Source organism: Myxocyprinus asiaticus, chromosome 15, assembly GCF_019703515.2.
Source record: "Myxocyprinus asiaticus isolate MX2 ecotype Aquarium Trade chromosome 15, UBuf_Myxa_2, whole genome shotgun sequence".
NCBI lineage: Eukaryota > Metazoa > Chordata > Actinopteri > Cypriniformes > Catostomidae > Myxocyprinus > Myxocyprinus asiaticus.
In genome coordinates this window covers 16,066,589-16,078,624 of record NC_059358.1, presented here as the reverse complement: position 1 = coordinate 16,078,624, position 12,036 = coordinate 16,066,589, and the positions used below count along the sequence as shown (strand labels likewise).

Sequence of the window (12,036 nt, the reverse complement as noted above, 5' to 3'; positions counted from 1 at the left end):
TTGTAAAGGATATTGATGGATAAATTCTTGATAAGATTAAGTGCCTCTCTTTCCAGTTTCTGTACTCCTGGCAGCCAGGCTCTGGTTCCCATGGAGACAGGCCCAAAGCTAGCCACGGCAGATGGAGGATGAGCTGGAGGTCTAAATTTGTACCCCAGCATCCTCTCTGAGTGTAGTGGAACACCGGCAAAAGGAAGCAGATAAACAGGCTGACCTCCACAGGCCAGTGGCAGCATCTCATAACCCCATGTGTCCCCTAGCTGGGACATCAACATGTTCATCAAAGACATACCGGTGGAGGTGGTGCCACTGGCCCATGCCGCAAGCACGCCCATTCCGAATGTCACTCTGCAGGAGTCAGAGGTACACCTCACCACCCTGCCTGTACTGGCACGAACATCAACACTCAGGAAAGATCATGGGGGGAGAGATATCACGACCCCTCTAAACCGTGTTGCTTACCATCCAGGTCCAACACAGGAAACAACTTTGTTTCAATGGAATAATCACTGGTCACTTGTCAAACTACAAGCCAAAAAGCAACCCATAACTAAAGGCCAATCAGTAAGGGTTTTTCCAATGACCAATTCTCAATATCTAGAGAGCAGGGTGGCAGACAGCCAATATTATTCAAATGAACAGTGTCTCCCAAAAATTACTTTGACACTTTTACACACTTAAGTCACACTGAAAGATTCAGTATTTCACTGCATGATATAACAAAATATAAAAAAGCAAGTGGCATTTACAAACAAAGAATGCTAGAGCTTTTCTTAAAAATAACACTTTCCTTAAGCATTTTTTGCAATTACTTATAACTGGTCCCCTTTAATAATTTGAGTAAAAGTCAGTTCCCTCAAGTTTACACTGGTGAACTAACAGAGTAACCACAGGTATACTGTAGTTCATCACATTAACTATGGCCATGTTTTCAGGAATTTGACAACTTTTGTTTATAACTTAGCAACATGTTAGTGAAATGTTTTGCTTTAAAAGAGGGTTTGTGCTATATTTCTTCAAATAAATTCTACTTGGTTTGATGTTTTGTTTTGTTATATAATGCACAGACATTCACACATTTTAAAGTGTGACTACAGTGTCCAAATACCTTTTAGAGTCACTGTATGCACAATAACAATTTATTAAGGATGGCAAACAATATTTACAATGGCACACACACACACGCTGGTGTGGCTATCCTTATGAGGACTCTCCATAGACATAATGATTTTCATACTGTATGAACTACAGATTCTATCCCCCAACCCTACCCCTAAACCTAACCTCACAAAAAAACTTTCTGCATTTTTACATAAAAAATAAAAAAATAAAAATAAAAATAATTGTTTAGTATGTTTTTTAAGTGATTTGAATTATGAGGACACTAGAAATGTCCTCAAACCACATTTATAGCATAATACCCTTGTAATTACCAGTTTGTAACCTAACAAAATGTCCTCGTAAACCACCCAAACCCGCCCACACACACACACACACACATGCACACAAAACAACAACACAACATTGCTGAAATAAAACACTTATTTTTACACAATGTTACTGAAAATAAACATATTGAACACATAATTTGTTTTATCCATTAACAAGGCAGTTGGTAGATTTTGGGGGATGTAACTCTTGTTAATCAGACAAGTGGATACTGTTATCAGACAATGCACTAGTCTTAAAATATCATCCAAACAAACACCCTGGCTGATATATCTGTCTATCAATTTACATAACTCTTGCAAACTCAACTCAACTTTATTTAAAAAGCACTTACAAAACCACAAGAGTAGACCAAAGTGCTGTACAGAGATATACATTTAAACATTACAAGGAAAAAAGACATAGATTAAAACAATTACCACAATAATTACCATTAACAATATTAAATTACTTATTCAAAAGCCAATGTGAATAAATAAGTCTTACGGCTGCTCTTAAAAGCATCAACGCAGGTAGCGGATTTAATAGACAGAGGCAAGTTCCACAATCCACAATCTAGGGGATGCAACAGAAAAAGCACGGTCACCCTTGCACTTCAGGCAAAACTGAGGAACAGTGAGGCACAGCTGGTCAGTAGAATGCAAAGATCTTTGGGATTGGTGAAGGTTGTTTAAATCTTTAATGGACACTGGCACCAATCCACGTAAGGCTTTAAAAACAAATAGTAGAACCTTGTAGTGGATTCTAAATTTTACTGGTAGCCAATGTAGTGATGCCAAAACAGGTGTAATATGACCCCTTTTTAGTATTTGTTAAAAGGACAACAGAGGACTGACTAATACCTAAATACAGGACATTACATTAGTCCAAATGGGTAGAAATAAAAGCATGCATAACTTTTGCCAAATCTTTAAAAGAAAGGATAGATTTTAGCTTTGTAATAGATCTTAACTGAAAGAAACTGTTTTTCACAACAGCATTTATCTGCCGATTAAATTTGAGCTCAGAGTCAAAAATGACTCCCAAAATGTTTAACATGGGAGTGCTTGTTACCAGGCAATAAACCAAAGCTATCGTCATATCCTTATCACATCGATTTTGACCAAAAATGATACTTTCTTTTCTAACTTTCTTATTTACCGTTGTCGTCACAGTGCTTCAAGGGTGAATACTATTGTGAATCATCAGCATAAAGATCATAACAGATACAATTTTTTTTTTAATTAACCCTAGAGGGAACTACCTTCTCCAAGATCTTGTTTATAAACGGTAATTTAGAGATGAGTCTAAAATTTTTGAAGTCCCGGGGATCTAAGCTAGGTTTTTTAAACTAGCCATGGACAATGCCATATGTCAGACTACTATTTATAATAGATAAAATACTAGGACCAATAATGTCCACTTCCTCTTTAAAAAGGTGAGAAGGCAAAGGACACAGGCTCAAAATGACTAAAACAATGTGAACAAGCAGTAGATTCAACTAAAACATCCACTGATGGTAAAATACTGGATCCAATGCCGGCAACCTTCTCAATGAAAATTTGTAAAACCTTTTCACACAAGTCTATAGAAGGATTTGAAAAAGTTGTAATAACCGGATTAAGTACTTTATATACGGTGTCAAAAAGAACTCTTTGATTATTGCTATTTCGTGAGATAATGCCAAAGAAATAGGTAGATCTAGCCATCTTAACAGCTCTTTGATAATTTAATAAACATTCTTTCATAATATCATAAGACACCTAATGTTCAGCTTTTCTACATTCTTGTCTAAGGATCTGTGTAGTAGCATTTAACCAAGGTTGTACCCTTATTTTAAGACTCCTCGATTTAAAGGAGCCAACGAACCAATGATATCAGTGAAGATAGAGTTAAGTAGAGTAACTAGCTCCTCAGGTCCCGTAGAGGATGAGGTGGGGGAATCAATAAAATTAGTTAAAACAGATGTACTAAAAGCAGTCGAGAACTCACTGGCCATGGATGAAGTAAGAACACAAGATTAAAAAGCAGGTGACTGATGATTTGTTTGAACTTTACCTATAAAAGCAACATAAAAAACAATAGGTTTATGGTCCAAGAACACAGTATCCTCAATAATAACATTACCCACAGGGATACCTAAGGATAGCACCAGGTCGAGTTTATGGCCGTGTTCATGTGTGGGACCAGAAAAACATTGGGACAAATTAAATGAATCAACCAGATTTAAAAACTCTTTGGCCAAGGGTTTTAAAGGGCAGCAGACATGAATGTTAAAATCACCCAGAATCAAAATTCTGTCTGAAGATGGTACAATAACAGATAAAAACTCAGAAAACTCATTTATAAAGTCCTTATTGTATATAGGAGGCCTATATATAAGAATGCAATAGAATAGAAATGTAATAGAAGTTTTGTTGACAAGAGATCGTGCATTAACCAAAGCCATTTGCACTGAAGTGGAATCAAGAGGCAGATTACAAAAGGTAGCAGTTAATTCCGTTGGCATTCACGCCCAAGAGGCAGCCATACCTCTCGTTGAGTTGGCCGTAATGACAATAGGGCATTGGGTTCCCTAAGATTTGTACGCCAGTGTTATAGTGTCAACAATCCAATGTGACAGTTTCTGCTTTGAGACTGGCATGCCTTTCGAGCGACCTCCGAAACAGACAAAAAGCTGGTCTGTTTGTATGAACAGGCTTGTGTGGAACACATAGGAGTGTAGCGCTCTGACTGGACAGAGTGTATAGAGGGAGAGTTGCTCTTAGTTTGGTGACCCGGCAAAAACCACTCGTCAAGCTGAGAACGAGTTGGCTCTAACGGAGGTGACCATTTGAGCTCCAGCTCGTCTATAGCCTTAGTGAGAATGCGGACAAGCTCTGCATCCGCCGTCGAAGAACGGTCTCCGCTGATTCAGCGTCCTCTAATGACGCGGACAAGCTGACAGTGTCTGGAGCTGTGAGAGATCTGGCATCATCATTGTCCTCTTCTCCATGTTCACTGCTGCCGAACTGCATGAGGGCGGAAGTGCCATCGGGCGGGCGAACACTTTTACTGAACAGGATAGGGGAAGAAGAGTGTGGGGGTGTTGGTGCATGCGGGCCGGCGGTACAGCCTCACAATCTGTTTATCCATATCCTCGCATTGAGTATCGTCGTTCCCCAGGTCCTCGAGGGATGGGGGAGGCAACGGAGCGAGAGCAGTCGGGTCATTGCGCTTAAATAGCGCTATCCGAGCGTGGAGCGTTTTGAGGCACATTGTCTCGCAGTGTGGGCATTCAGCCTCGACCAGCGCTGCTTCTGCGTAGTTTCCCACATCTGCACTTACGCGATGGCATCTTGAAAAAGACGGTCCAGTCAGCGCAAGTGTGGAAATATTAAACTGTTTAAGTGCACCGGAGCACAGCAAGGGAGCGGTCGTCTTCAGGAAGGGAAGCACCATTCTGACTGATGGCGTTATGCCGCCCGCTTATATAGAAAGCTGAGTGCTGCACGCTCAATGTCATTGGCTGAGCGGACGTGAATGCCATTGGCTCAATTCAGTTGCATCTGAATTGGCGTGATCCAATAGGAGTTCAGAAATTGGAGAAAAGGAGTTTTTTTAAGCTAACGCTTATGGGAAAAATAAGCTGTAAGTGACCGAAATCGAAAGGGAACCACTCTACGCTAGGGTCACGGCTCCAAAGTTCCATTGCAATGATCAAATATTTAATAAAGGGGGGCATTCCAAATGCGTAACTAAACACAGAGCACAAAAAAATCGAAAACATATTAAATAAACAGGGAGCTTAAGCCCCAGACATGCTTCAAAGTTACTGTATATTTACAGATAGATTGACACATAATATGAATATCATTTGTTTACAAAAATGCATGCAAACCAGTCAGCCTACACATTTTAGGCCTATGTATAGTCAACTGGAAAAGCATCCTGTAGAGTTACACCTTGTGACTGTTCTCAGAACAAGGATCTCACAAGGATGTCTACACACCATGCATGCCTGCAGTCTATTATCTCTCTGAAGTTTGTGCTTGTGGCGACACTGATTGAATGACCACAAAAAGTGCTCCCTCTAAATCTGAACAAAAACTTTCCGGGTCAAATATCTTTTTTAACTGCTTCAGTCTTTATTAACAGCCTCTTTGCAAAGCAAGTGTTAAATTGTTGCAGGATAACGTAATCTACAATGAAAAAACAAAAAGCACCACAGGCTGTTAAGATTTGACTGAAATGATCAAGAACCTTGTTAAGCACAAGATTTGACAGACTGAATCACATTTTACTGCTTACATTACCTCACTGTTCCTGGGCAGGCCAAATTCCTGAACACAGAATAGGCAGTGACTGGGTTTCCACCCAACTATTTTTGTGCAAATTGTAAATTGGCACTTAAGAAAACCTGAATGGAAATGCTTGATATGCGCATAAACTCTCAAAATTCGCTAAAAAGTTTATGTGCTGGGCAGAGGTGGATTTTCTAGTTTTGCGCAAATCAAAATGAGCATTAAGGTGACGGAAACAGTTTATTCGCAAAATGGTGACACATTTGACCATTTGTGCATGTGTTGTGGTTTGCGATAGTTTAATGTGAATGGCCCAACGAAGGGTAGGAACAATTGTACAATTGCTCCAGTAATGTAAATGTAAATGTAACTTGCCGAAGCAAGGTAATTCAGCTGCTCCATCCTGACAAGGCATGACGTACTGAATGGAAACGCGCAATAACTTTTAAAAATGTGCTTGAAATATTTGGAAAAAACCCCAGCTATTGTTGATGTGTAAATGTGGATTTCTTATGTCAGAATTTCAGAGGATTTCAGAAAGAGCTATTTTGGCAAATTAGTTTTAATAAATTGTTTGGACTGGGAAGGACGTTTTGAGTTTGGAAAATTTGATTCCTCATGATACTGCATGACTCCTTTAATACTAAACATCATCCTTTCTCAGCTATGAAGAGCTATAAAAACTGAACAGACAGGCTGATTTTAAGTGCCAGGGTTGGAAACAGAGAAATACAGTCCATAAAAACTTGGAGCTTCACTTATCTTGGAATAATATACCATGTATCTCAGGCTTAACTGCTCCAAATGGAGAAAGACAACTCGTAAAGCACCACAAACCTAAAATAACTCCAAGAACTGATTGGCTTACCTCACAGACCTTTAGATGCTGGCAGACAGACTCATGAAGGCAGGGAAGTTCAAGAGTCTATATGTGTTTGCTTGGATTAAGAAGCAACAAGGGCAAATCAGGTCAGCAGTTCTTCAGTTTCAGCAGCCCAAGGTGCTTGTTTCAGAACAGGTATGCATATTACACACAAAAAAGAATGAAACCTGATTATTTACAATGGAAAATTAATGCTTTCACAGAGTGTTAGATTGGACAGATCTTAAAATATTTGAACAGTGACAAATACCCTGGGGTTTTAAAAGTCTGAGTCCACTTGTGAAAATGCTTCCTTTTGTATTTTACTAATTTAAGTTACTTTCATTACATATTATATTATCAAAATAACAATTTAAGTGAAAATTAGAATTAAACAATTAAAACACATTCCAGAATTTCTTAGTATTTGGTTTGTTTAAATGACAGCATGTACTCAAGCTGACATGGACTCCATAAGTTTGTGCAAAACCTAATTAGAAAATTAGATGTGATCGAGGAGCTTTTTGATAGCTTCATACAGTGCATGCCATTGAAGAGACGGTACATCTATCCCTCACAGATTGTTTTCATTCCCAACAAAAATCAAAGATGGTGCTACTGTGAATAAGGTCTAAAGAAGATAGGAAATATGACCTGTAATGCAAAAGAATGAACATGGTCAATGTCACAAATGTACTTTTCTGATTAGTTAGCATACCTCGTGCAATATTTCATATTACATAATTTACGTCATTATGTTTCTTAGTTTTAAATTTATCGAAATCTTAAAATTTGATTCATTTCAAGGTTTAAATAGATATGGAATCCCAGATTTTCAATTTGGACACAGACGTTTGACCCCACTCTACCTTCTTCAAACGTGGCCCACTACACTTACTACACTCCAGCAAAATATAGCCAGCTCAGGGCTTCCATAGTAACCAGAGACAAAGAATGAGAAAGATGAGCTGTGTGAGTTTCATTCATTTACATTCACAGAAGAACAAGTGGAACGGCTCCCTCTTCCAAACCACCCACAACATAGTGCTCATACATAGGGCCCATCAATCAACTCACCCTGTGGCTTTCAGAGCACAGGGCTGAGAGGAAAAAATCCACCCACACCAGGAAGTGAATCAAGCAGTGCCTCTAACGGGGAGCGACGGTGAATCAGATGCCCTGCAGAACTCTAATAAGCGCACAGGCCAGCCCACACAGCCGCTGATATGATTAGTCATACTCCAGCAGAATTTCTAAGCTTTATTTCCTTGTTACTGCCACCTCTCATGTCTCCCCTAGCTTTAACCTTCCAAAAACAAAGCGCCGTTAATGAGGAAACCTCTCGGGGCTTTTCAAAAGTGCACCTTACCTGGACTTCACATCCTGAAGTAGAGATTATCTAAGTCACGGGCTGTGTCTGAAAGCAAAGGGAAGCCGTCTTGCCACCTCGCTGCCCAGTCAGTCAATTGACTCAGTTTGTATAAGTCGGTGACTTCACAGACAGCATTTTTATAGGAAGGTACCCTCCTAAGGTAACTGGTTTCAGACAGCCTTCCAAGATACCATAATATACACATTAGAACACATTCAAGTGAGTTTTAGACATAACTAAGCAAATATTTAATGACTACAATCTAATTTTGTGGTAAAAAGTCGGACATGAGTTGATAAGATGTACATTTATAAATTAATTTACTGTTTTCAACTGCTCTTTCAGCCCCCATTTTAATCCTTTCACCTAATCACCACTTCAAAATTACCTGAACAACCTGATGAAGGCATCTTAGTAAACAGGATGTGATGCAAACATTGGATTCTCGACTGCGTGCATTTGTTTTCTCCACTGTGTTTACACAGATTATTGCATCAATCTCAAACATCTGCTGATTAGGAACCACATCGAACCACATTGATCTCAAACCCTCGCTGCTCAAGAACAACCATAACAACAACAACAAACAACTGCGGTCATGGCATCTGCTCATGTTATTTCTTCCTGCATTGCATGCCACATGTTTACTATAGCTTCTTCCATCAGCAGTGAGGGATTTACATGTGATAAATGTAAGGAATTAGTCAGGCTGACAGAGAAGATTAATGAGTTAGAGACACGTATCCGAACGCTAGTGGAGGTCAGTGAGAAAGAGAAGCCAGTAGATACTGTTTCAGATGTGAGTAGAACAACGAGCAACACACACATTTTGGTTCCGGCTGAAGAGCAGGGCATTTGGGTGACGTCTCAGCAGCATACTCGCTCAGCAAAGCGACACCACTCTCCCATTCCTGTTAGGGTTTCCAATCGATTCTCCCCACTCAGTGATGCACCCACTGAGATTCATGTTGAAAGAGCCTTAATAATTGGTAATTCTATTGTAAGGAACATGGAAATAGAGACTCCAGCCCCTATTGTTAAATGCAATTTGGGGGCTCGGGAGTCTGACATCAGATCAAATGTACTAGTGCTGGCTAATGCTAAACGTAGATTTTCTAAGATTGTTATTCATGTCGGGACTAACAATGTTTGGCTTCGCCAGTTGGAGATCACTAAGATAATATTAAAGAGGTGTGTGAACTTGCAAAAAACTATGTCAGACACTGTAATATGCTCTGGCCCCCACCCTGCTCGTCGTGCTGATGAGGTTAATAGTAGATTAGTGCCACTGAATGGCTGGATGTCTGAGTGGTGACCAGAGAATATCATAGGATTTATAGACAATTAGAAGAGTTTTGGGGTAGACCTGACCTGCTAAAGAGAGACGGACTCCATCCCTCCAGGGAATGTGCCGCTCTCCTCTCTAGTAATTTGGCTCATTGTCTTAATAGTGATAGTATTTGACTAACTGGGGCCCAGGCCAGGAAGCAGACAAACTGGTTAATCCGAACATCTGCTATCTACCTTGAGATGTCACACAGGTCACATAAACTACAGCACATACACACTGTATCACCTAGATATCATATAGAGACTGTGTCTGTTCCCCGAACTACCAAACACAGACCCCTTACTAAATAATTTAGAATTTTTTTTATTAAGGTCAAACTTGAAAAAAACTAAAAAACTGAAGATAAACATCATATATAGGTAGGGCAACTAAACATTAGATCTCTTTCTACCAAAGCACTAATTGTAAATGAAATTATTACAGATCATAGTTTGGATGCGCTCTGTTTGACTGAAACCTGATGAATATATTTGTTTAAATGAATCTACTCCCCCCAGGTTATGGTTATAAACATGAGCCTCATCTGAAGGGTTGACAATTTACAGTGACATTTTTGGTGTTACTCAGAGGACAGGATATAAGTTTATGTCTTTTGAACTAATAATGCTTAATGTGACACTGTCAGATATAAATAAAAAAAATCTCTGTCATCTTTTGCCCTTGCTACAGTATATAGATCACCTGGGCCATACTCTGGTTTCCTTGGTGAATTTGCACATTTTCTGTCGGATCTAGTAGTTAATGTAGATAGAGCTTTAATTGTTGGTGACTTCAACATTCACATAGATAATGAAAATGACACACTGGGATTAGCATTTATCGATATTCTCAACTCTCTTGGAGTCAGACAAAATATGACAGGACCAACTCATTGCCATAATCATATGCTAGATTTAATTCTGTCATATGAATTTGATGTTGATACTATAGAAATTATACCGTAGAGCGATGACATCTCAGATCATTACCTCGTCTCTTGTTTGTTGTGATCAGCTAATGTCACTCAATATACACCACGCTAACGTTCAGGTAGAACTATTCTTTCGACCACTAAAGATAGCTGCACTAAAAATCTTCCAGAATTGTCTCACATACTCAGTAAGCCAAAAAGTCTAGAAAAACTTGATGTAATAACAGAAAATATAAATACAGTCTTCTCTAGCACCTTTGATAGTGTCGCCCCCTTCAATTAAAGAAAAAAGCCCTGCACTGTGGTACAATGATCACGCTCATGCTCTCAAGAGAGCAGCTCAGAAAATGGAATGCAAGTGGAAGAATATAAAATTAGAGGTATTTCGCAGTGCATGGAAGGATAGTGTCTGTAGCTACAGACAGGCACTAAAAGCTGCCAGGTCAGCATATTTTAGCAAACTCATAGAAAATAACCACAACAATCCTTGGTATTTATTCAGTACTGTGTCTAAATTGGTTAGGAATAAAGCATAGACTGAACCAGATACTCCGTCGCAGCACAACAGTAATGACTTCATTTCAATTTCTTTACTGATAAAATTGAAATAATCAGAAATAAAATTGGAACTATGTAATCAACTGTCACAGTACCTCAGAAAACAGTGTCTCATAATTTTCTTCATGAGCAACTTCAATCCTTCGCTGTCATAGGTCATGAAGAGCTAACAAAACTTATCAAAAAATCAAAAGCCACAACATGTATGTTAGATCCAATACCAACTAAGACCTTAAAAGAGGTATTCCCTGTAATCTCATAACCTCTTCTTAATATTATTAACTCCTTGCTATCCTTAGGACATATCCCAACAAACTTTAAAAGGCAGTTATCATATCACTTATTAAGAAGCCACAGCTTGATCCTGGAGAATTGGCTGATTACAGACCGATTTCAAATCTACCATTTATGTTGAAAATACTAGAAAAGGTAGTGTCCTCCCAACTATGTTAATTTCTTCAGAGAAATGGTATATATGAACAATTTCAGTCAGGATTTAGGCCCCATCTCAGTACAGAGACCGCACTTATCAGAGTTACAAATGACTTGCTCTTATCATCTGATCACGGCTGCATTTCTATTCTAGTGCTTTTAGATCTTAGTACTGCCTTTGACACAATAGGTCATGACATTCTCTTGAATAGACTGGATTAGTGGACCTGCATTAGCATGGTTTAGGTCCTATTTATCAGACCGCTACCACTTTTTATGTGTAAACGAGGAATTGTCAAATCAAATAAAAGTTAAGTATGGAGTGCCACAGGGGTCAGTTTTAGGGCCTCCTTATACATGCTTCTCCTGGGAGATATTATCAGGAATCATGGAATAAGTTTCCACTGTTATGCCGACGATACCCAATTTACTTTATATTTGTTCTAAACCCAACGAAAATTCACAATTCTAAACATTAGCAGAGTGTATCAATGAAATCAAAGACTGGATGGCCAGAAATTTCTTTCTACTCAATTCCGACAAAACAGAGGTACTAATTATTGGACCAAAAACCTCTAAAAATAAGCAGCTAAAATATAATTTGACTCTCGATTGATGTACTGTTACGTCGTCTTCTACAGTAAAGAACTTAGGTGTTATATTTAATACCAGTCTTTCCTTTGAAAATCACATTTCCAATGTTTGGAGAACAGCATTCATCCACCTCAGAAATATTGCTAAGTTAGGACACATGCTCTCTGTTGCTGATGCTGAAAAACGAATTCATGTGTTCATCACCTCAAGACTAGATTACTGTAATGCATTACTGGGAGGATGTCC

At 38.9% G+C, this 12,036-nt stretch overlaps 1 protein-coding gene across 4 annotated transcripts in view; it reads right to left on the bottom strand.

The window, feature by feature from the left end:
• The window catches only part of LOC127453285 (transcription factor HIVEP3-like), a 133,820-nt gene that overhangs the window by 26,411 nt on the left and 95,373 nt on the right, over positions 1-12,036 (bottom strand). For 2 of the 4 annotated variants that reach the window (XM_051719539.1, XM_051719540.1), the window contains exon 2: positions 6,580-6,714. The exons of the other annotated variants lie outside the window; for them this stretch is intronic. The gene's annotated coding sequence lies outside the window, so the exon portion shown is untranslated. The remainder of the gene's footprint in view (positions 1-6,579; positions 6,715-12,036) is intronic. 4 annotated transcript variants of the gene reach the window in all.